This window comes from Macaca mulatta, chromosome 7, assembly GCF_049350105.2.
Source record: "Macaca mulatta isolate MMU2019108-1 chromosome 7, T2T-MMU8v2.0, whole genome shotgun sequence".
Taxonomy (NCBI): Eukaryota; Metazoa; Chordata; class Mammalia; order Primates; family Cercopithecidae; genus Macaca; species Macaca mulatta.
In genome coordinates, this window is record NC_133412.1 from 79,312,435 (window position 1) to 79,336,273 (window position 23,839).

A 23,839-nucleotide genomic window follows, 5' to 3' on the forward strand; every position below is an offset into this window, starting at 1 on the left:
AAATGGCCACTATTCCAGAAGCCTAGGAAAAATGTCCCCTCCCAGAACATTCTGTCTCCAGCTCACATAAGGCATGGCCAGCAGCCTGCCTGCCCACCTCAGGCAAGGCCCAGGTGCTCTCCAGAGTGTCTGTCCTTGTGGGTAAAGGGGGCTGGGGCTAGAGGGGCTTGATGAGATGGCGGGAGGGTGGCGGTCTCTCTCCCCGCTCTCTCCTATCCCAACCTCCACGTCATGCATTCATACACTGTTTCTTCCTAGTGCTTCCAGTATCTGTCTGTGGTGTCTTCCTACATTTGAACATCAGCACCCAAGGGCAAGGACACCTAGAAGAGATCCGAGCTTGCGGTTGTTGCCCATTAATTATTTTTCCAATGGAATGAATGGATGAATGGATTCTTTCAATTTATTCAGCTATTTAAAACATGTACGGAGCACCCAATGCACACAGCTCCATATCAGGCCCAAATAACTGTATAAGCATGGCCCCCAGATTTGCACTATAGAAGAGGAGGTACAAGTTTGCCCCAACAAGCAAACTTGTGTACCTGAGGAGAGCTTCATGGGCCCTGGGGCGATCAGGGTGGACTCCGTGGAAGAGGTGGACTCCGTGGAAGAGGTGGACTTTGATCTAGGATTTGCAGGGCAGATAATAGGTAGACCTTCACTCTCTGCCCTTTGGCTTTTCTTGTCTCATGTACACCCTACCACATGATTCCAGGCTACCTCCCTCACCCCACCCCAGCTTGCTACTTCAGCTTACAACCCGGAGGTGGAATTCTTGGCTTGTCATCTGAGACCGGGGTTTAAGAAACCTGCAGCTCAAGTCTATCAGGCCAGGCAGGGGTTTTCCGTAGGAACCAGCCTCTTCCTCCTAAAATATGTGTGCCTTGACAAGTAGGGATGACTGGCAGCTGGGACACAATGGTTCTTTCCCCAGCCGGGGAGAGGCAGGGTGTGGTAGCCACTCTGGCAGGAAGGGAAATGGATTTCGAGGCAAAGGTGGTTCAGACTGTCTTTCTTCCAAGTGAGGTGGAGTCTCCCCTGCTCTGGTGTGGCTGTGTTGAGGGCGTGGTGCTGGGACTGTCCCTGCTATCACCCTTCTCTCTACTCATCCCCCTTGATAGATGACTGTTGGCATCCTTGACATCTCTGGCCTTGGTCCCACAAGCAGCCCGAGGCTGTGGCAAGACTCTAGGCCAGGACTCAGAAGTTCTTGGGGCTGGTCCCAGTTTCACAAATTTTTTCAGATCACACCCCCTTTCTGGGCCTGATTTCCTCGATTTGCAAATGGGTACCTCCGTGTCTGTGCTGCTCAGCTCTCGTTTTGCTGTGATGCTCAAAGCAGACCATGCAGCTTGGGGCTTAGCACAGTGACCCAGAGGCTCTAGGAGGCCGGGGCCCCAGTCCCAGCCCTGCCACTTCCTAGCTGGGGGACCTTGGGCAAGCTGCTTAACTTCTCTGGGCCTTGGTTTCCCCATCCATACAGAGGGTGACAGGAGTACCTGGGATGACCTTAAGATGACCTTAATGCATAATGATGCTTTTAACCCCGAGACTGGTGGTATATACTTGATGAAGTGGCAGTTTTTACTATTTGCCACTAGAAATGAATGGGGGCTAGACACAATGGCTCAGGCCTGCAATTCCAGCACTTTGGGAGGCTGAGGCAGGAGGATTGCTTGAGCCCAGGAGTTCGAGACCAGCCTAGGCAATATGGTGAAACCTCATCTCAGAGAAAAGAAAAGAAAAGAAAGCAATAGGAAAGTCTTTTGTAAACTGAAAAATGTCACAAATGTAATTGGTGCTGCTTCTATGATGGTGGGTAATGGCATTCCCCTCTGGTGCTCTCTGAAAAGTCTGCAAAGGCAGGGCCCAGGGGAGGGAGTCCCATGCCCTCCCTGGAGTTGGGAGTGGGGATTAGGGCTGGGGGAAGGGGCTAGGGGCCCTGGGAAGCAGATCTGGACATGCCTCCATCATCTCTAGTCCCTCAGCCACAGACAGGGCTGCCTCCCCATACTCATGGGGAGATCTCATGGGGAGATCTTCAGTAGGTGGCTTATGGAGTGAGAGGAAAGGATGTAGGTCTCTCTGCAAAACTCTCTTGCATGACAACTTATGGGATCAAAAATAAGAACAGCAATAGTGGGGAACTAGACATCACGTGCTGCTCCCTGATGGGCTGCCCCAAGAAGGACACAACCTCAAATGTGCTATTGCTGCCAGAAATGCATACCCTGAATTTAATCACACAGAAGCAGCAGACAAACTCAAATCCAGGGATATTCTGCAAAACAACTGGTCTGCAGTCTTAAAAAGAAATGTAGGTGTCTTGGATGTCAAAAAAAAAAAAAAAAAAAAAAAAAAAAAAAAAACAAGGAGGGCAAAGATTGTAGGCTAAAGAGACATGACAAATCCACAAAATGCTTTGATTCTTGATTGGCTCCTTGATCAAAACAAATCTTGAAAAAAAAAAAAACTATTGGAACAACTGAGGAAAGTGAACTAAGAATGGTATGTTAACTAATGGGATTTATTAATGCAAAGTTTTTTGAGGGTCATCATTGTATTGTAGTTATATGGGAAGCTGTTCTTGTTCCTAGGAGATGCCTGGTTTAGAGGTAAAATGCCATATGTCTCCAACACACACAAACATGTATACTGAGAGAAACGAAACAAAAGTGGTGAATCCAGGTGAAGGGTATATGCATGTTCATTGTGCTATTCTTGCAACTTTTCTGTTGGCTTGATAATTTGTAAAATAAAAAGTTGGGAGAAAAGCCATTGTAGTGCTATCAACCGGAGTCTCTGATATCTACTAGAAAATATCTGCCTATGCAGGTCGGGAGCAGAAGCCAAAGTCAGCGATCCAAGGGGAGTCCCACACACCCTCTACCTAATTACAGTTCAAACCCCGTGGGGCTTTCTGTGTTTTGTACAGCATAGGGTGAGCACATACCAGGCGCTCAGCACCTACCCCATCCCTGGCACTATAAAGGCACTGAGATATCGAGATGTGACCTCTGCTGTTTCAGTCACACAGTTCAAGGGAGAGTCTTCACTCACTTCTTCATGCTAATGCAGAGTATGTTGTCCATATATCAGTCCAAAGACTCACAAATAAACCTCAGGATTTCCAGGGGAAGATGGAAACAGAGATTAGTAACAGCAGCAGCCTCCATGAACTGGGTGCTCCCAGGAGTCAAACATGAAGCTAAGCCTTGTCTTTGTCTGCCCATCACCATGTGTCCTTTTCATGATAGCTGACCATGCAGGAAGGGATTTTTTTTACAAGATGGAAACTCTGGCTCAGAGAGGTCAGATCACTTGCCTAAAAGTCACCCAGCTAGAGGGTGGCAGATCTGAAGAAGAAAGTAGCATGATCTCAGCCGTGAAGAGGTTTAACAAGTTGGCTTGATGGAGAAGGGCACGCCAGGAGCAGTTTGAGGGAAGGTGTGGTGTAAAGAAGGTGAGGGCAGGGTTCCTCAACTTCAGCGCCAGTGACATTTGGGGCCTGATCAATCTCTGTTGTGGGGGCTGTCCTGTGCATTAGCAGCACCCCTGGCCTCTACCCGCTGGATGTGAGTGGTCAGGAGTATGACCACCACCCTCACTGTGACAACTGAAAAGGTATTCAGATATTGCCAAATGTCTCCTGGGAGATAAGACTGCCCCAATTGAGAATCACTGGGGTACGGCATCTTCACTCTGCCTAAGCTGAAGGGAATCTCTTGGCACAGCCTTATTCCTGGCTGGAGGACTGTCTCTGCCCCTGAGGGTGAGCAGGTGGACAGGGCCTGGCATAAGCTCCGCATTATCTCTGTAGGACCTCTCACAGGGCAGGGCCTCAGGTGCTGGCTGCAGCTCCTCCACCACCACTGTCTCACTTCCATTTCTGCCCTGGCTGCTGTGACAGTTAATTTTATGGGTCAACTTGACTGGGCATGGGGTGCCCAGACATTTAGTCAAACACTATTCTTTCTGGGTATGTCTATGAGGGTGTTTGTGGATGAGATCATCATTTGAGTAAAGCAGATTGCCCTCAAATGTGGGTGGGCCTCATCCAATCAGCTGAGGGTCTGAATGGAATTAAGAGGTTGGCCCTCACTCTGAAGGAGAAGGGAACTACTTCTGCCAACTGCGTTCCAGCTGCAGTATCAGTGCTCTTCCTGCTTTCAGACTTGAACTGAAGCATTGGCTCTTCCTTGGTCTCCAGTCAGCTGACATTCAGACTAGAACTGCACCATCAGCTCTCCTGGGTCTCCAGCTTGCTGACTGCAGATCTCAGGACTTGGCAGCCTCCATAATCGTGTGAGCCAATTCCTTATAAGAACTCTCTCTCTCCTTCTCTCTCTCCATCCCCCCTCCGCCCACCCACACACACACAGTTGGCCCTTGAACAACATAGGTTTGAGCTGCGTGTACTCACTTATACACAAATTTTTCTCAATAAAAAGTGCACTGGCAGGCGCAGTGGCTCACGCCTGTAATCCCAACACTTTGGGAAGCTGAGGCAGGTGGATCACGAGGTCAGGAGTTTGAAACCAGCCTGGCCAACATGGCAAAACCCTGTCTCTACTAAAAATACAAAAATTAGTGGGGTGCGGTGGTGGGCGCCTGTAATCCTAGTTACTCAGGAGGCTGAGGTAGAAGAATTGCTTGAACCCAGGAGGCGGAGGTTGCAGTGAGCCAAGATCACGCCATTGAACTCCAGCCTGGGTGATAGAGTGAGACTCTGTCTCAAAAAATCAAAACAAAACAACAACAACAAAAATGCATTGAGTGTGCCTGCTTCTCCTGCCTCCCCTTCCAGCTCCCCCACCTCTTTCTCCTCTGCCATTTCTGAGACAGCAAGACCAACTCCTCCTCTTCCTCCTCCTCAGCATACTCAACATGAAGATGAGAATGAAGCCCTTTATGATGACCCACTTCCACCTAATGAATACTAAATATATTTCCTCTTTCTTATGATTTTCTTAATATTTTCTTTTCTCTTGCTTATTTTATTGTAAGAATACAATATATCATACATATGAAATATGAAATATGTGTTAATTGACTATTCATGTTATTGAAGGCTTCTAATCCACAGTAGCCTATTAGTAGTTAAGTTTTTGGGGATCAAAAGTTATATGTGAATTTTTGATTGCCTGGGAAGTTGGTGCCCGTAATCCCTGTGTTGTTTAAGGTCAAATGTTTATGTATATATATAAATGTTATATATATATACACAATATGATATATATAAATGTTATATACATACACAATATGATATATATAAATGTTAATTTTTTATGGGGACACTTGAAACACAGTGTATATATATACATATTTTTTATTTATGCAAAATAAAATCTCACATGTCTAGTTCATGCACCATGGTCAGACTGGGATTGGGTTAAAGGCCTTATTTGGAAAGGTAAATGAGATGGGAAAAGAAGATTGGCTTGAGGTTTGACTGCAGAGGCATATTTTATATATATAGTATGTTTTGAGTGTCTCCACAAAAACTTATGCTGAAATTTAATTGTCACTGATGGAATTGGGAGGTGGGGCCTTAAAATGTGATTGGGTCATGAGGGTAGAGACCTCATGAATGGATTAATGCCGTTAACACAGGAGTGAGTTAGTTCTAGGAAGTGCATTAGTTCTCACGAGAGCAGTTCATCATAAAAGTGAGCTCAGATTGCCCTTGCAGTCTCTTCTGCATGCACTTCTTTGCCCTCTCCCCTTCTGCCATGAAAGCCTTCACCAAATGGTCAAGCAGATTCTGGTGCCATGCCCTTGAACTTACCACCGCCATCCCCCACCCAGCCACTCTACGGGTTGTTAGACATTTTGACCACCTCCTCTTTGCTCACTCCACTGTTCAACTCACTGCATCATCAATGCATTTATTACAAACCTATCACAAGCTAGGTCTTATGCTAGGTGCTCCTCTCAACAGGTTCTTGAGCTGGCAGGGGAGAGAGAGACATTCAAACACCAGGATTAATATACCATGACAGGTATGAAGAAAGAAGCCTATAAGGGTCCCCTGACAGTGCCATGGAGGTAGGGCATGGTCGGCTCCACCTGTAGAGGTGTCTAAAGGGAGGCTTGCAAGCTGCATCTTGAAGGATGAGCAGAAAATTGTACATGAGGACAAAGGAAGGAAATTCCAGGAAGAAGGATCAGCATGTGCAAAGGCATGGAGGTTGTCCATAGAATGTAGAGAGAAAATATTAAAATCTGTAATTATACTAATTTTTGGCCTCATACTTTTATATTTTCTGTTTTATAGCCATTTAAAATGCGCATAACATATTAACATAGTGATTAATGTGTATACTTTTTAAAAATATGCACATTTTGGGGTATACACTCCCCACAGTTTTTACTAATGCATGATCAAAAATGTTGCCAAGGCTGGTTTGGGACATGCTACGTTCAAAAGGCTTGTGGATGTCCAAGAGGTAACGTCTACGCTTGGGGCTAGATATGGGTCTGGGGGTTGGGGAGACAGCCTTGAGCGTTGGGGGTGAGGAAGGGAGAGGGGCTGAGATGGCCGTGAGTACACAGAAACAGGGCAGGGTGGAGGATGGAGAAAGTGGTTTGAGGCCTGGCTGCACTTTGAATCACCTGGGGAGCTTTTAAACTATTCACTCTTGGCTCTTCTAATTTAATTGGCCTGGGGAGAAGCCCAGGCATCATCATCTTTCAAATTTTCTAAGTGATTCCAATTGCAACCGGAGTTGAGAACCACTGCTTTAGACTAGTCTTCAACATTTCCTGTTGTACATCCCCTAAATAAATTTTGGAAAACTGCATACTCTGTTCCACAATTTTAAGTTGACATCTAAATTTCATATCATAATTTTAACAGCTGCAAGAAAACATAATTTCCCTCATGTTGTGTATAGTTTCTCCAGAACCTCAGAGTTGCATATTTTGTTTGTTTAATTTATGGAAAATATCTGCCATATAAGCTAATTGGCAAAGCCAGAATTCATTGCCAACCCAGTCAGCCCAATTAGACTTACTATCCATCAAAAGAAAATCTGAAGTCATTTTCAGACTCAAATAAATGTAATACACAGCCTCAAGACAAAGCCCGCCCATAATATTTCAATTCTAAATTCTAATTCTAAGCAAAATAGACAACACACAGAGTCTTGCCACCTAGAATTTGTCCCGTAAATGGAACAAAGTGCTGTTCCCCTCAATTTCTATAGCAGATGCTTTCTGTGCTTTGAAGGGGTCTCTGTCTCAGGGGGTGTGCATTCTCCAATCACTGCTTTTTTTGAGTTTCCAGTAGTGTACACATGTCTAGTTCATGTACCATGGTCAGACTGGGATTGGTCAGATTGGCCTTGTTTGGAAAGGTAAATGAGATGGGAAAAGAAGACTGGCTTGAGGTTTGACTGCAGAGGCAAGTAGATCCACATCAGAAAAGAAGACATAGAGAAGTTGAGGATCTGGAAATCTATACCTTTAAAACTGTCTGTGACAGATCCATGCATATATGGTCACTTAATTTACAACAAAGGAGCTGATGCAATTCTATAGAGAGAAGGATGGTCTTTTCTATGCATATTCATAAGGGAAAAAAAGGGGGAAAAAAAACTCTGACCCCTTCCTCACACCATACACATTAATTCAAGATAAATCATAGACTTCAATGTGAAAAGTAAACCAATAAAGCTCCTGGAAGCAGACAGAGTAGGGTGGGGGGCAGTCTCCATGACCAAGCAAAGATCTTTTAAGCTGGACATAAAAGGCACTTACTATAAATTTTAAAAATTTGTAAGTTAGACTTCATTAAAACAAAACCCTCTTTTAATCAAAAGATTAAAAAGAGGACAAGAGACAAGAGATTTTTCCCAATGCATATATCTGACAAAGGACTCATATCCTGAATATATAAAGGTTTCCTACAAATCAATAAGAAAAAGGCAACCAAACCAACAAACACTGGGGGCAAAAGACTTGAATAAGCATTTTACAAATGAGGGTGCCTAAAGGGCTAGTAAGCACCTGAAAAAGCACTCAACACCATTAGTTGTCAGGGAAATGCAAAATAAAATCTCAGTGAGATTCTATGATACTCTCATCAGAATGGCTTAAAATGATAAAGACTGACAACGCCAAGAGTTGTTGAGGAGGTTTAAGCTCCCATACATTTTACTGGTGGGAAAATAAACTGGTAAAAGCCAACATACCCCTATCCTAATTCCCAGCAATTCCACTCCCATGCATTCATCCAAGGCATGGCAGGTGCTGTAGTTTACCCAGTGTGCAAGACATAAGGAGGTATGTTGTTGTAGAGAATTGAGAACAGCAATAAAAATGGCTAAGTCGGTTTGCTTTTTATTATCTATTACTGCATAACAAATCACGTCAAAATGCAGTGGCTTTAAACAGCAATAATCTTTTTTTAAAAAATCTGTCATAATTTTTGCAGATTTGGAAATGTCATGGCTGGGCAGCTCTTGTTTGAGATCTCTCATGTAGTTGCAATCATATGTCATCTGAGGGCTTGATTGGGGCTGGGGGTCCACTTCTAGGGTAGGTCACTCACATGGCTAGAAAGTGAATGCTGGCTATTGTCCAGGGGCTCAGTACCTTTCCCTAGGGTCCTGTTTATGGAGCTGCTTGAGTGTCCTCATGGTCTGGTAGCTGGCTTTCCCTGGAAGGAGCCATTCAGGAGAGCAAGGTGGAAACTACAATGCCTTCATCTTGGAAGTCATCTGCTGAGACTTCTACTGTAATCCAGTGATCAAGGCCAGCCCTAATTCAACGTGAGAGGGGGCCAAGGAGTGTGTGAATGCCAGAAGCAAGGATCCCAGGGATACATCTTGGAGGCTGGCTACAACAGATGGTGTCTTATTAAGCCCTGTATCCTTGGCCACTTGCACAGCCACCATGGGGTGGCTCTGCAGCACTTGCTGGATGAGTACAGAGTAGAATAGAAGGATGGGGCTTGTCCACATGGCTCTCTCCTGGGAAGCAGCACTGTGGCAGGGTGTGCTCCCAAGGAAAAGAGGACCCACAGACTACTGCTGGCCCCCCTTGCCTGGAGTGTGGTTTGTAGGGGGTGAGGGAGTTGGGGCACAGGCTGCTTTCTACCTCTAAGAACAGAGCAAAGGCCCTGAGATGGGTCTCTGATTGTCCTGCCTCTGGACCTAACAGCCAGTTAAAGACCAGTGATACACCCCATGGTGGCTCCTAGTCACTTCCTCTCTGGACTGAATTGATTTCGACATGAGGGAATACACCAGAACATGCCGTGGGCACACGCAGGTGAAGCTGCTTGCAAGGGATGAATCAGAAGTTAAAGGTGCAGGGAGAGGGCAAAAGTCACATGGGTGTGCATGTCCCAACTTATTTCTCCAACTCCCTACAGGAACTTAAAGTGGGTAGAGCATTGGACCTAGAGAGCACTGAGCACGTACTCAAAGGGCTTTGACAGATGATCATAGAGTGGAGTAGGAAGATAGGGCTTGCCCATGTGGCCTCTCCATAGAAGGCTACCATTCACGATGACAGAATACAGGAAGGAGATAAAGGCCTGTGTAGCCACGCTGACCCCAAAGTCCTTCACATCCCCCAACCTCAGTCCCTACTGGCTCTGGTGGGAGCTGCCCAGGCAGCAGTTCCGGATTCTGTTCCAACCTGGCAAGACTCTCGCCTCCAACCTCGTTCCAATTCTTCTAAATCAACTTCCCCAATGAATGCTTCCTTCTGATGATTGTGTCCAGCACTTACCTCCAAACCATCTTTCTCTCTCCTTTGTTGAATAGAACATATGTTTTTTTTTGTTTTTTGTTTTGTTTTGTTTTTGTTCGTGTTTTTTTTTTTTTTTTTTGAGATAGAGTCTCACTCTATCGCCTAGGCTGGAGTGCAGTGGTGCAATCTCAGCTCACTCCAACCTCTGCCTCCCAGGTTCAAGAGATTCTCTTGCCTCAGCCTCATGAGTGGCTGGGATTACAGGCATGTGCCACCACACCCAGCTAATTTTTGTATTTTTAGTAGAGATGGGGTTTTGCCATGTTGGCCAGGCTGGTCTTGAACTCCTGGCCTCAGATAATCTGCCCACCTCGGCCTCCCAAAGTGCTGTGATTACTGGCATGAGCCACCGCACCTGGTGACTAGAATGTATTAAAACATTTTAAAATTACACAACAATGGATGTTTATTTGCTCTCCTTTCTTTGAATGATCTTAGTGAGCCTCCTCACCCTTACTGCAATACTCCTATCCTGGTCTCCAGCTCCCATGTCTAACTTCAAGGTTGACTCATCCTAAAACTGATCTCTCCAAGGTCTATCTTCTTACGAGATACTTTTTAAAACTGTTACTAGGAGAAAATTGGAGAGGGTAGTGGATTTACCCACAGAGACAATCAGTGTTCCATATGAACTAATAACTTCTGGATTGGTCTTTCATTCAATTATGGCCCCCAAGTGGCAAATCGATCTGAATGCCCAGGGTGGTCCACGGTCAAGGCGAGAGTAATGAGAAAGATCCCCAAATACATTCCTGCTTAAAGCAGACCTCACATCTTTGCTTAAAGCCCAAGGGCTTAACAATGAAGGAGGGACAGCTTTCTAGATGAAAAGCTGTTCTTCTACAGAACAGGGAGACCAGTTTTTCTTCATTTTTTAAAACCTTGGTGATAAAGCAAAAGACACTGGATTGAATGCAGCAGGAAGGATCTGGATTCAAAATAATGAAGAATCGCCAAGCTGATGGTGAGAACTATAAAACCTGGGCATGACCTGGCGGAGCAGTTGTGCAAGCCCCTCTAGGAAGTCCTGAGCATGGAAACAGACCCTGACTCAGCAGAATTTATGGGGTGAGCATCAGCCAAGCCCTGCTGCATCGTAGGGCCAGGTGGGCTGGGCTGCCAGGGAGGCAGTGGTGTGAGATGGCCAGGGAGCTCACCCCAGCCAATGAATGACTTAAAGCCATTTTCTGGGCAGGACTGGTCCTATGGAACACCAGGGCCAGTCAGGAACCTGAAGCAGCAACCAACTTGCCCATGAAGATTGGGCTCTTGTCCACTGTCTTTCCTGACCAACTCCTTCTCATCCTTCAGGATTTGATGCAGATGTCACTTCCTCCAGGATGCCCTCCCTCAGGGCACGGAGCACACAGAGGCAGACTCTAGGACTCACCTGCTTCCCTCTCTAGTTGCAGGTCCCTTGAGGGGGACTGTGGGTGATTCATCACTGTGTCCCTTGTGACCTCCAGGTGCTTGGGAGATGTGGAGAAAATGAGGGAAGGGAAGTGGAAGCAAGGGAAGGAAAGTTGAAGCAAGGGAAGAAAAGAGAAAGGGAGGAGGAAGAGAGGGAAGATAGAGAAAGGAAAACTCTTGGGCCCAGAGATTGTACAGATGTCTAAAGAGTCTCATCCCTACTGGATGGACGGTGGCTTTATCAGCAGCAACACTGCCTCAGCCTCCCCGGCAGCTGGGACTCTGGCTGCCTACACATTTTTTGCTCCATGCAGGCCCAGCTCAGGGAGAGGTACTCAGGCCCAGGCTGGTGGTGCTGAGTACCAGGGCTTGGAGTTAAGGGGGTTTGCTGTGGGCACAGGTTGGCAAGTGAAGATGGACAGCTCTGGGGGCCACAAGAGAGCTGGGCAACAGACTTTATGAAACCTGTATTAGATCTAGTTCTTGTTCATTTCTAATTGCTTATGTTATAATTCCAGAGCTGTGTTCTTAGAGGGAAATGTACTTTTATTTAAATGTTTTTCGTAAGATGACAGTAGCATTATTGCCTTTCCTGATTATGAAGAAACCCTGTTGGCCGGGCATGGTGGCTCACGCCTGTAATCCCAGCCCTTTGGGAGGCCGAGGAGGGCAGATCACCTGAGGTCAGGAGTTCAAGACCAACCTGGTCAACATGGTGAGACCTCGTCTTTACTAAATACACAAAACTTAACTGGGCGTGGTGGCAGGTGCCTGTAATCCCAGCTACTCAGGAGGCTGAGGCCAGATAATCACTTGAACCTGGGAGGCAGAGGTTGCCGTGAGTGGAGATTGCAACACTGCACTCCAGCCTGCGCAGCAGAGAGAGACTCCATCTCAAAAAAAATAAAAATAAAAGTAAAAAATAAAGAAACCCTGTTATAACAAATACAAATAATACAAAAATGATTTGAAATCCTAGAGATAATCATTGTCAATATTTTGTTGTATATTGTTCTAGAATATTTATATACTTATATTTATGTATGCTTATATTTGCATATTAATATATTTACGTATATAAAATTTTTTTAAAACAAAAGTGGAATCACATTTTTTTTTTTTTTTTGAGACAGAGTCTCGCTCTGTCGCCCAGGCTGGAGTGCAGTGGCGCAATCTCGGCTCACTGCAAGCTCCGCCTCCCGGGTTTACACCATTCTCCTGCCTCAGCCTCCTGAGTAGCTGGGACTACAGGCGCCCACCACCGCGCCCGGCTAATTTTTTGTATTTTTAGCAGAAACGGGGTTTCACCGTGGTCTCGATCTCCTGACCTTGTGATCCGCCCGCCTCGGCTTCCCAAAGTGCTGGGATTACAGGCATGAGCCACCGCGCCCGGCTGGAATCACATTTTACATAGTGTTTTATAAACTGATTTTTTCCCCACTCAGTAATACCTTATGAAATTTTCTTACCAGTAAATAAAATTTCACATCATTATAGTGGCTGCAAGTATTTTACTTAATGAAGGTAACAATTTATTTAACCTCTTTGGCCATTTATGATTTCCCCCCAGGTTTTCACTCTTAGAAACCACTTTTGGAAAAAGTTAACCCCAGTAACATCATTAAAAACAAAAACGTCTATACCACAAAAGTCAGGTGAAAAAATCAGATGTGATTTTGAACAACAGTTTTAGGAATAACTTCCTTGTAAATAATCGACCGTATTGTTAATTAAGTCAAATATTGTGGGAGAAACAGAACGGGGCATACCTGAGACTGAAATAATTGATAGTGAGGTATGGAAAAGGAAAGTTTTCATTTTGAAAGGAACACTGAGCTTTCATTGTTTTGCAAAAATACACTTGTCTAAATATAGTTGTTTTGAACAGTCTGTTGCCTGTAATCATTACCTCTACCAATCCCTTGTAGTACTGTGTCCTTTCAGGGTACAAGTGTTGGTCTGTCTATAAACGCTAGAGATTTCTCCCTCTTCCGGCACTTTGCTAGCCTCCGAGGATGGAGCAGTGAATAAAACCCACCCACACCTTACCCTCCTGACAGTTAGCCTTAGAGGAGAGGCACACGGGCTTCCTGTCTGGTGAATGAGATGATATTGCTAAGCATATCAGGATACCGGAATCTCCTGCCTCTTCCTGGCATTTGCTTCGAGATAATCCGCCCCTCCCAGAACTTAGAGAATACTAAGTGCACAGGACATACCTGCCACCAGATCATTCAGGTACACAGTCTTTTCACTACCATTGCTGAGATCAGGCAAATTTCAGATCTGTTTTCATGAAGCTAGAAGAGGGCTTAAAGGTCACCTTGTCCAACTGACCTGACCTGTTGAGGCTTGAATCTTCCCTCTGTAAACCTGAAAGAATTAAAAGGATCAGAATCCAGTTTAAAGTTTATTCAAGTGAAAAGGTGAAATGATCATCCAGGAGACAAAGAATCCAGAGAAATGGGATCTGTGCTCCAAAATTAAGAGTTAAGTTCTTGCTTACACAGGTAGAAAACAAAGAAATTTAATGGAATTACAGCATTTTCTATATGAGAGTGGTATAAGAGTTCAACAAATTAGTTAGTTATAGTCTGTTTGCTTTTCTCTACAGTTTGTTTTCCTTACTTTACAGCTGATTTTCATTTCCTCACTCACTTTAAAAGAGTGTATTTAACATTCCATCTTAAGGCAATGTGATAGTCATAAAGTCTTTATGTGAGAAAGGTAAGAGGGAAGTTAATCTATAATGAAGATTAACAATAAAAGGGAAGGGTCAACATTAAAAAATCAAATAAATTTCTATATATTAGCAATAAACAATTGGAATTTGAAAATAAAATTGAAGCATTATTTACAGTAGTACCAGAAAACATGAAATACTTAGGTATAAATCTAACAAAATATGTGCAAGGTCTGTCTGCTGAAAACTATAAAGCACTAATAAAAAAAAAATCAAAGAGGCCAGGCACAGTGGCTTACACCTGTAATCCCAGCACTTTGGAAGTCCAAGGTATATGGATCACCTGAGGTCAGGAGTTCAAGACCAGCCTGGCCAACATGGTGAAACTCCGTCTTTACTAAAAATACAAAAAATTAGCCAGGACCGTGGTGACTGGTGCCTGTAATCCCAGCTTCCTGGGAGGCTGAGGCAGGAGAATTGCTTGAACCAGGGAGGCAGAGGTTGCAGTGAGCCAAGACGGCGCCACTGCACTCCAGCTTGGGCAACAGGAGCGAAACTCCATCTCAAAACAAAACAAACAAAAAACAAAGAAAACCTTAAAAAAAAAAGAGGAGGCATACCATGTTCACGGATTAGAAAATTAAATATTGCTAAGATATAAATTCTGCCCACACTGATTTAGATTCAATGCAATTCCAATAAAAATTCCAGCAGAATTTTTTTTTTTTTTTTTTTTTTGTAAAAGTGGACAAGCTGCCAGGCGTGGTGGCTCACACCTGTAATCCCAGTACTTTGAGAGGCCGAGGTGGGTGGATCACAAGGTCAGAGACTGAGACCATCCTGGCCAACATGGTGAAACTCCGTCTCTACTAAAAATGAATACAAAAGTTAGCTGGGCATGGTGTCGTGCGCCTGTAATCCCAGCTACTCGGTAGACAGGCGGGAGAATCGCTTGAACCTGGCAGGCAGAGGTTGCAGTGAGCCGACATCACACCATTGCACTCCAGCCTGCGTGACAGAGATTCTGTCTCAAAAAACAAACAACAACAACAACAACAAAAGTGGACAAACTGATTTTAAAGTTTGTATGAAAAGACAGTGGGGCTGGGCACGGTGGCTCACACCTGTAATCCCAGTACTTCGGGAGGCCAAGGTGGGTGGATCACCTGAAGCCAGGAGTTCGAGCGCAGCCTGGCCAACATGGCAAAACTCCATCTCTACTAAAAGTACAAAAAATTAGCCAGGTGTGGTGGCAGACATCTGTAATCTCAGCTACTCGGAAGGCTGAAGCAAGAGAATTGCTTGAACCCAGGAGGTGGAGGCTACAGTGAGCCAAGATTGCGCCACTGCACTCCAGCCTGGGCAGCAAGAGTGAAACTCCATCTCAAAAAAAAAAAAAAAAAAAAAAGGCAATGGAACTAGAATAGTCAGAATAATTTCAATCAAGAACTACAAAGTTAGATAATTTATACTAATTTTATGACTTACTCCAAAGCTATAATAATCAAGACAGTTGGTACTGGTGAGAGGATAGTACACATCAAGCCGGTCCAACTTGCAGCCCATGGGCCACATGCAGCCAAGATGGTTTTGAATGTGGCCCAACATGAATTCATAAACTTTCTTAAAACATTACGAGGTTTTTTTTTTTGCAATTTTTAAAAGCTCATCAGCTATCGTTAGTGTTAGTGTATTTTATGTGTGGCCCAAGACATCTCTTCTTCTTCCCATGTGGCCCAGGGAAGTCAAAAGATTGGGCTCTCCTGGTACATATCAATGGAACAAAATAGAGTCCAGAAACAGACTCGCACATATATGGTTAATTGAATTTTGACTAAGTTGCAAAGGCATTTCAATGAGGAAAGAATAAACTTTTATTTTCCTTTTTTTGAGACAGGGTCTCTCTCTCCAATGTCCAGGCTACAGTGGAGTGGCCTGATCACAGGTCACTGCAGCCTTGACCCCTGGGGCTCAGGTGATCCTCCCACCTCAGCCTCCCAAGTAGCTGGGACTACAGGTGTGCACCACCATGCCCAGCTTAATTTTTTAGTATTTTTTGTAAAGATGGGATTTCTCCATGTTGCTCAGTCTGGTCTCGAACTCCTGGGCTCAAGCAATCTGCCTGCCTCAGCCTCCCAAAGTGCTGGGATTACAGGTGTGGGCCACTGCGCCCAGCCAAGAATAAACTTTTCAACAAATGGCACTACAACAAATGGACATCCATATGAAAAACAAAACAAACCTCAATCTATACCTCACATTACTTACATTTAACTTAATGTGCACCATAGGCCTAAATGTAAAATAGAAAACAACAGGACTTCTCAAAGAAAATATTTCTTAGATATGACACCAAAAGCATAATCCATAAATTTGGGGGGATAAATTGTACTTCAATAAAATTAAGAAGTTCTGATTTTTTAAAGACTCTGCTAAGAGAATTAAGAGATAAATTACGGTCTAGAAGAAAATATTTTCAATTTACATATCTGATAAGTGACTTGTATTTAAAATATAGAAAGAACCCTCAAAACTCAATAATATAGCTCCTCAAAAAATTAAAAATAGAATTACCATATAACCCAATAATTCTACTCTTGGATCTATAGCCAAAAGAATTAAAAGAAGGGTCTTGAAGAGATATTTGTGCATCCATGTCTACAGCAGCATTATTCACAATAGCTGTGGAAGCAACCCAGATGTTCGTCTTTGAATGAGTGAATACATAAAATGTGGCTGGGTGTGGTGGCTCACACCTGTAATTCCAGCACTTTGGGAGGCTGAGGTGGAAGGATTACTTGAGTCCAGGAGTTCAAGACCAGACTGGGCAACATAGCCAGACACTATCTCCTATATATATATGTATGTAATAAAAATACAAAAAATCCCACAAAATGTGGTGTCTACATATAATGGAATATTATTCATTATTAAAAAGGAAGGGAATTCTGACATATGATACAACATTAATGAACCTTGAAGACATAATACTCAGTGAAATAAGCCAGTCACAAAAGGGCAATACTGTAGGATTCCACTTACATGAGGTATCTAGAGTAATCAAATTCATAGAAAGGAAGTTGAACGGTAGTTGCCGGGGGTTGGGGAAGGGGAGAATGGGAAGTGATTGTTTAATGGGTACAGTGTGTCAGTTTCGCAGGACGAAAAATTTCTGGGCCCAGTGTGGTGGCTTACGCCTGTAATCCCAACACTTTGGAAGGCTGAGGTGGGGGCATCACTTGAGGTCAGAAGTTTGTAACCTGCCTGGCCAACATGGTGAAACCCTGTCTCTAATAAAAATACAAAAAAATTAGCTGGGTGTGATGGTGGGCACCTGTAATCCCAGCTACTCAGGAGGCTGAGGCAGGAGAATCATTTGAACCTGGGAGGTGGAAGATGCAGTGAAGCAAGATCACACCACTGCACTCCAACCTGGTAGACAGAGCACAACTCCGTCTCAAAACAATAAATAAAGAAACTAAAAATCAATAAATAAATAAAAGAAAAAGGTTCTGGAGCTGGATGGTGACAATGTTCACACAACAATGTGAAAGTATTTGATATCACTGAACAATACACTTAAAAATGATTAAAATGGTAAATTTTATGTTATGTATATCTTCACACAATTTTTAAAGTAAATTTTATCTTTCTTTCTTTTTTTTTTTAAGACAGGGTCTCATTCTATCTCCCAGGCTGGAGGGCAGTGGTGCGATCACTGCAGCCTACCTCGTGGGCTCAAGCAATTCTCCCACCTCTGCCTCCTGAGTAGCTGGGACTACAGGTGTACACCACCACACCCAGCTTTTTTTTTTTTTGGAGCGATGGGGTCTCACTTTTAGGCATGAGCCACCATACTTGGCCAAAAGTAAAATTTAAAAACTCAAAAGGAAAAACTAATCTATGGGAACATAAACAAGACACTATTAAGATTAGCATCAGAAGTGAAGGTGGAGAATTAAGTAAGTGGTGAGTGGATAAGGAACAGTCGTGGGAGGGGGACTTTCACAGCGTTGCTTTTAATATTTTTTCAGTGACTGCATTACATACTCAAAGCACTAAACATATAATTTTTTAAAAAATTTAAGTTCTTCCTGGTATTAAGCCAAAAATCTGTCCTACAACTACCTGTGTTGAACAAATCAAATTGCTTCTCAAAGTGCCAGTCCTTTAATATTTTGAGGATATTCTGCTCCCTCTGAGCTTCCTCTTTAGCTCTCCACCCCTTGTACTAATGCGGGCACTAACTACAGCAGGTGGGGTGTCTGAATCTGTGGGCTCTCTGGGGGATGTTTGCCATTTGGGAATATCCAACATCTACCCACCCTTCTCCCACTCAGCCCCTAAAGCATTCTACCTCTCCTTTGCAGAATCTCACACTGAGCACAATCTCTGCGGGAGGACGTCCTAGCTTCCCACTAAGAAAGCAGGAGGTCCAAATGGCTCCTCCCTCTGTCTATGCTGGTCCAATCAGGAGGCAAGGATGTGACTCAACCAATCAACTCGCTCTTCCTAAGTGTTGCCTGTTAGAGCCGGGTACGTGGAGGTCATATTTATTCTAGCAGTGGTGGCTCAGGCTATTTGGACTGGACAGCCCTTATGCTCTCTCCCTTGTTGGGGCACCTGCCACCCAGTCCTCCAGAGCTCCTTGGTTCTCACTCATTTTCCAATCTTGTTCTTCCAACCTCCATCAATTCTGTAAGTCCTAAAGGTCTTCAAATAAGTTATCTTCACTTAAACTAACCAGAGCCAGTTTTTGTAGTTTATGAGCAAGAATCCTGACTGCTAAAAAGCTCCCATTTACATATGACTTTAGGAGATGTGACAAATTGTATTTCGCAGCATGGCCTCAATAATGTCTTCCATCCACATGCTGGCCAACAATGTTACTTTGCTATTCCTTCCAAGGAGAAGTGAGCTCTATGTGCCCTCCTCTCAAATCTGGTTTCCACAAATAAATATGGCAGAAGTGATGGTGAGACAGCCAGGTAGGAAGGGCTCCCCAGAAAAAGCTCCAACCAGCCTTGGCACTGGGTGGAGCCACAGAAGTTCACACCCTTTGCAGCAGGGAGGAGTCAGGCTCTCCTCTTCCTGTGCGGACCCTGGGATTCAAATGGTGGGGACGGGAAGTGCTCTAATGGAGGGACTCTGGCCTTGCGAGACGGACAAGGATCCCATCTTTAACTGAACTAAGGAAAAGTCCTGCAACAATGGTATGTAACTTTTGAGACTAGGTCATAAAAAGTCACGCAGTTTTTGCTTGGTCTCCTTCATTTGAGCCTTCAGATAATGACAGCACCATCTAGTATCTGACCATAACTACATGAGAAATCCCCAGCAAGACCTGCCCAGAGGAGCCTCCCAAATTTCTGGCCCACAAAATCATGAGCAAAAAGCCTATTGCTTCAAGCAGGTATGTTTGGGGATCATTTGTTATGCAGCAATAGAAACTACAACATTAGGCTGGGCATGATGGCTCAGGCTGTAATCCCAGCATTTTGGGAGGCCAAGGCAGGCGGATCACGAGGTCAGGAGATTGAGACCATTCTGGCTAACATGGTGAAACCCCATCTCTACTAAAAATACAAACAACAACAACAACACACACACAAAAAAAACAGCTGGGCACCTGTAGTCCCAGGTACTTGGGAGGCTGAGGCAGGAGAATGGTGTGAACCCGGGAGGCGGAGCTTGCAGTAAGCCAAGATCACGCCACTGCACTCCAGCCTGGGCAACAGAGTTTGACTCCGTCTCAAAAAAAAAAAAAAAAAAAAGAAACTAGAACATAAAAACTCTTGCTTTCTTATCTTGCCCCACAGAAAAGTACATATTCTCAGCAATCAGAAAGAGAACAGGATAAAAGGCAGGGAAAGCTAAGTTTATTGAGTCCTACCACAGGACAGATACTTTACAATCCCACCTAGCATAACCCTCATGATTCTGTGAGTTGGGGACAATGTTTCTTTGTCAAAAAGAGGGCGGTAGAGTTCAGAGGGGACAAGGCTGTCAGATTGCAGAGGTGGTGCTCTTTCTGCTGGAGCAAAATGTCCCAAAGACTGCAGAAGCAAGAGTCAGGCAAGAAAGTTTGATTTCACAACATGGTGTTTTTAGGATAAAGCCCTCAGGAGCCATGGGATCCTTTTAAAGGATAAAATGTCCGTTTTGCTTCCCTCCTTCCTCCCCGCAATTAGTCAAATGGCAGGTGGAATATGTAGTCTGTGAGGCAGAGCTGAGGAGTGACAACTTTCATAGAAACTTCCACTTACAACCAGGTATGCGGACTCATGCCCGTACTCCCAGCACTTCGGGAGGCCAAGGCAGGAAGATCACTTGAAGCCAGGAATTTGAGATCAGCCTGGACAATATAGCGAGATTCTCTGTCTACAAAATATATATTTTTTAATTAACTGAGCATGGTGGCACATGCCTGTAGTCCCAGCTACTTGGGAAGCTGAGGCGTGAGGATAGCTTGAGCCCAGGAGCTGGAGGCTGCAGTAAGATGTGATCACACTACTGCACTCTGCCTTGGGTGACAGAGCAAGAGCCTGTCTCTAAATAAATAATTTTTATTTATTTATTTATTATTTATTTATTATTTAATTTTTTATTTATTTAAACAAGTAAATAATTTTTTTTTTAAAGAAATGTTCACAGTGTTGCAGAGTGTTACAGAGAGGAAACTTCTAGAGTCTTCACGCTTGTAAATCACTTCCTTTAGTTCTCAACTCATTGAAGACTTGAACTGAGTCCTCCAGGTGGTCAATTTTAAGACATATGAGGCATAGAAATGCCTTGGTGAGTTCCTATTATGGGCCAGATGCTATGTACACTATCCATGATCCTGCAAGAATGACATCGCTATCTCCCATGGCAGATGGAGAAACAGTCACAGGTGATTAAGTTATTTGTACCAAATGTCACACAACTAGGAAGTACAAGCTAAAGAAGGGTCCCAGTGGAGCAGAGTATGGGGGAGTAGACAGGCAGACAGGCAGTGCGGCCCCACTGGCACAGAGCCCCGAGACAAAGCCTCAGAAACACCAGTCCAGGATTCCTGCAACCTGCGGACCAGGGGGGGATCTAGCAGAATGTGGGGTCCCCAGAGGACATAGAATCAAAGATGTTAGAGAGAGAACAATGTCCTCATCAACATGGAGCTGATAGAGCAGAACCCCCAAGGATAACTTTTCACATTCATTTACTCCCCAGCTAGCAGGGATTGTCTGATCCAACCCCTCAATTCTGACATATAAGGCAACTGAAGCCAGAAGGAAAAAGGGCCATGCCTGAGGTCCCCCAGCTTGCCAGAAACAGGGAAAGACAAGAGTTCCTATTCCTGATTCAGGGTCTAATGCTCTTTCAGAGGCACCTTCCTGCATTCTGAGATTAAACTCAGGCTTTAACTAGGGTGACCCTTTTAATTTATGATCCAAACCAGAATGAGAAGGGGCATTATTAATAATTACAACAGGACAGCAGGTGTGAACAGGATTGCCCTGTGCAAATGGGACACACAGTCGTTCTAGCATGGCATTCTAGAATGCCACCTACTTGCCCACCAGGAAAGCTTCTTCACAGCCTTACGGCTATGGACCTAACAACTCACCATCACCCTCCATGCCAGGTGAGGGACTGATGAACCAAGCAGCCCTGAGGGTCTGGCTTTCTTAGGGGTCTTTAGGGAGCTCAGAACTGGCTGCTCCAACACTGGCCTCTGTCCCCACCTGGCACTGTGTATGCATAAACAGAGGCCCCATTTGTTCCCACCTATCAGGGGCAAGCTCCCTGCCAAGCCCAGTGGAACTCCCGTTTTAGGTGCTTGCCTCTGGATGATACCCACTGAACCAAAGCTGTCCTCACCGTGAGACTGTGAATGTGGGGCCCTCCTATGGAGCTCCAGGACCGTGGAAGAATGCCCCTGCTGGCTTGGTAGCCAGGTCACGGCAGAAACTATGAGGATGTGAGAAGCACACCAAGTGGCATAAACTAGTTGTGCTGTTTCTTCCCCCTCCTTCACTCCTCGGTAACCCCCAGTAGTCATCAGCTTCTGAAACTTTACCTTACACACACAGCTGGGGATCTTGTTAAACTGTAGATTCTGATTTAGGAGACCTGCAGTGGAGCCTGAGATGCTGGATTTCTCACAATTCCCAGGTGATGCCAATGCTGCTGGCCCAGAGGTCACTTGGAATAGTAACTCTCCTATACCATCCTGCTCAATCTCTTCAGAGCAGTAATCATAACTTGTCATTGCTTTCTTATGTGGTCGTTACTGATTGCGGCAGATTGTTGCAGTACAGCCCTGATAATCACAGGCTTGAAAAGCACATGTGTGTTGGGCTTGTCCTCTTGGAACCCTGCTGCTGAGTGAAGAGCCCCCGCTAGCCTGCTGGCGGCCCCTGGCTCAGTCAACCGCCAACATCAATGGCCAGACCTAGGAGTGAGACCATTTAGATCATCCAGCTCTAATTGCAGCCACATGAATTAGTCCAGAAGAATCACCCAGCTGAGCCTAGCCCAAATTGCTGACCTATACAATGGTGAGCACATAAAATGGTCATTGTTTAGGTCACTAAGTTTTGGGGGAGTGGTTTGTTACATGGCAATAGATAACTGATACACTGCTTTAATGTCTCTGTTAGGGGTGGGACTAGATTTGTTTTATTTGGTACATTACACCCGGTGTTTTGAATTGATGAAAAAATGAACTAACCTGGACCCGTCTGATTCTAAAATCCAAGAGTTTCTGCTCCACTGCTTCTGCTCCCTGTTCCTAGACAAGTTGCTCATCCTCGGTCTAGTGAGGTCAATGGTAGGATATGTAATCTAGCCTAGGTTAATTAGTGCTTTCCAGTCTACAGTGATTGGTTAAAGGATGAATGTGTGACCTAATCTAATCCAATCAGATTGAAACTCAGGACTTTCACTGAGAATGGTGAGGAAAACACCTTCTCTTCCCCAGTCAATATAAAGAAGAAATATAGGAATAGTTTTCAAAATCTGACTAATCATAACTAATCTGACAAGTCACTATAGGAAGGAAGGACTTACACAGGCCCACTGCTATGCTGGGCTTTTAACTTTTTAGTTGCATTTGGTGGTAGTGGGGGGGGAGGGTCCAGGATACTCCCATACTTGGAAGACAAGAGCATTTAAGCTCTGAATAAAGTCTTATCTGATGCTAAAACTACCACTGAGCTTCTAAATCACACGAGACCAGCCATATATTTATTTCAGCCAATAGGGCTGGACTTTCTGTTGCTTGCAATTATCAAGCAACAGAATGCTTCCTAACTGGCCAACCTTCTATTTTCTGGGAATCTAACTCTCCTTTAAGGTCAACCAGATGATCCAGACACTCTAAAATTAACCCAGGTTTAAGCCAGAACAAGAGAGGAATGAATCCCTGGGAGGACTCACAACATTCCCTACAGAATCAGTTTTACTCTCCTGTGTTTTGCCAAAAGAAATGTTTTGTAAAACTCATCTTTGAATCTATTGGAAAGATGTTCTTGAGGATGTGGCTTCCCACTTTCCACAGGGTCTTTCTGGTCTTTCAGCTGTAGATTCCTAAGCAGTAGACGAATTTTCTACCACATGGACAGTTATGAACTATGCAACTAACTAGTTTTCCCTTTTGGTCTTGGCTGCCAGGAAACCTCACACCAAATATGTACCCACTTGCAGCAAAAATGCACAACTCCATGATGTGTCTTTTTACAGTAGCTTCATTACTGGTTCAATTTTATGTCCTTAACCTTGTTGTACCCTTTTCATTTTTATTTCATTTGACTTATATAATCTTGCTTCATTTTGTGTATCCCTATAAGAAAATAGTAGTTATAATTCAAAAAAAGTAGGCTGGGTACAGTGGCTCACGCCTGTAATCCCAGCACTTTGGGAGGCCGAGGTGGGCAGATCACCTGAGGTCAGGAGTTCGAGATCAGCCTGGGCAATATGGTGAAACCCCGTCTCTACTAA

The 23,839-nt window shown here is 44.4% G+C and overlaps 1 long non-coding RNA gene across 1 annotated transcript; it reads right to left on the minus strand.

Moving 5' to 3' along the window:
- Positions 1–2,516: 2,516 nt before the first annotated feature.
- LOC106999279 (uncharacterized) lies at positions 2,517–22,362 on the minus strand. The gene is made up of 4 exons (XR_013395264.1): positions 21,918–22,362; positions 5,903–5,953; positions 4,820–4,825; positions 2,517–4,350 (listed from the first exon to the last, which is right to left on the minus strand). It is a non-coding gene; the product is annotated as an uncharacterized LOC106999279 (long non-coding RNA).
- Positions 22,363–23,839: the final 1,477 nt, after the last annotated feature.